Source organism: Aplysia californica, unplaced genomic scaffold, assembly GCF_000002075.1.
Source record: "Aplysia californica isolate F4 #8 unplaced genomic scaffold, AplCal3.0 scaffold00201, whole genome shotgun sequence".
In the NCBI taxonomy this organism is placed as follows: Eukaryota; Metazoa; Mollusca; class Gastropoda; order Aplysiida; family Aplysiidae; genus Aplysia; species Aplysia californica.
In genome coordinates, this window is record NW_004797471.1 from 645,150 (window position 1) to 647,492 (window position 2,343).

Here is a 2,343-nt window from a genome sequence, read left to right on the forward strand (position 1 = left end):
CTCCAGATGGCCGTTGCCGATTCCATTCCTTTTCCAGTTTTGAATGTCCAGTTCCCAAAGTAAGAGAATTGGCCAGGATTTTATGCCGTAGCTTATTTTAGATTAGAAAATCGAGAAAAAAATGCTGTCTGTTTAGAGCTTGCCCGGTTGGCCAAGCTTGTATTACGAGGGCTGATAGAGTGGAGCAAACGATAATCCATCATGGTGATCTATGTGTCTGGTGCAGAATCCCCCAGATTATTTGTTCCTGTTCAGTTTCACACACCTGCAAAAAGCAAGCCAATTTCATCAAACACAGATTCAACACTGCTCTCTCACAGAAAATTTACCCGCCATAGTTGTATATCTTTCTCCGAGAAAAGCGGCCAAAATTACGGGAGAAACGCTGAATCTGGCATCGACAGATTTTGTAGGCGCAGTGAATAGATTGTTGTGGAACGCGGGGCAAAATTACTGGCATTAAACTTTCTCCTGAGTGTGAAGGCTTCTTAGAAGCGGTCTTGCGTAGGTGTTATGGGGTGATTGGTTGCTGGCTTTTTTTGCTCCCAAAGTTCTTATTTTCTGTCAGTCGAGGTTCCTTTTGGTTTGAGGCTGAGAGTCTATGGTATTTAAAAAAATAGACCAAACAAAAACGTTTTCAATAGGAGCTCTCGAATCTATGATGATGTTGCATTGTAATTGTTAGTTGCTTTTCTTACTTTTTGTTCATTTCGCTATATGATCAACACATACTTCATCAATACCGAGTGCTTTCTTAAAATAGACGATTTCTTACTTTTATTGTTTTTATATACCGTACAGCGTTCTACGAATCACAATTAATCTGTGTAAAGAAAACGGAAGAAGGATAGAAAAAAGGCAAAGAACAATTACCCATGGGGTAAACGTTTCAGCCAAATGGGACGAGCGCAGTCAGCTTACTCCAAATAGGAAGCGTTCATATACCAGCAGTTCTCTTCCGCACACTTCAGGAAAGGAAGGAAGGAGACCAATAGACAGACAGCTCAAACGTCGTAGAACACGTAGGCAAGAAAGAAAACCTGCAAAGTATAAAATGATTCTCCAATACTGCACAATAAGACAGCCGTTATATACATCGTTTCGATCGGTAAGCTTGAGTTGTTGGGTTGTTGTTGTTGTTTTTTTAAAGAATACTGCAGCTCCCATTTTTGTTCAACCGCAGACTTTGACCTTCACTGTCCTTTCCGAGGATTAATACATTCTTACTTCCTCCGTTTCCATTGTGTTAAATCCTGTCATTTCAATCCTGCAAGTTGCCTTGAGGGGCGCGGGTGATGCAGTGCAACGTAGCCTCCCCTTGCAGGAACAGCTACTCATTCTTGATGCTGGATAAAGGAAGACACCCATAAAAAGGGAAGGAAGAACTCAACTCAATTGATTACAAAGGCGCCTGGACTTCTTGCACTTTCCTCTAATCAACCGGATTAGCGGGACCCATTCGATCTGGGCTCTTGGAGGACCTTCTCCCTTCTCTTCATTTGTTCTCTAGTTTCCGCATGACCTTTGCTCTTTTTACTCTTTCGTATTTTTTCCTCTTTGCGAGATATTTCTCTCGCCTTCTCTCTCTCTCTCTCTCTCTCTCTCTCTCTCTCTATCTATCTATCTATCTATCTATCTATCTGTCTGTCTATCTGTCTATCTATCTAATCTCTCTCCTACCCCCTACCCCCCTCTCATGTATATATATTGTCTAATATAAAACTTATTTTTAGCACGCGCTTAGTTTATGTGTTTTTGCATAATACACGTAGTATGTATCTAATATGAGTCAGCCCTTGGAACTTTCCGTGAGAAGTTTGTTATATAATTAGCCTGTGCCACAAGCTTTTGGGTCCACTTTGATAAGTCGATCCCTGTCGATACAATTTGTTCAATGGATCTAAAGGTCGTGAACTCGGATACAGCCCCCCCCTCTCTCTCTCTCTCTCTCTCTCTCTCTCTCTCTCTCTCTCTCTCTCTCTCTCTCTCTCTCTCTCCCTCTCCCTCCTCTCTGTTGACACAAAGGTCTGAAGCTCCCCCCATTGTCATCCAGGTCTTCATGACACAGTTCTTCATCGCTCTCAATTTCACAGACCCATGATGCAATTGGTTTCCTCTTTCAGCCGCTTGTCTGGATCCCCTGGAGTTATCTCCCGCAGTTTTCACTTCATCTCCCGTCTCTCCGTCTCCGAAAGCGCCTGGCTGTGTCCGTCTGTCTATCTTTCTGTGTGACATTTGGAAATATGCTTTTTTTTAAAATACACACAAACACATACATACACACACAAACACACACACCCACACACAAACACACACATATGTATATGTATATGTATATGTATA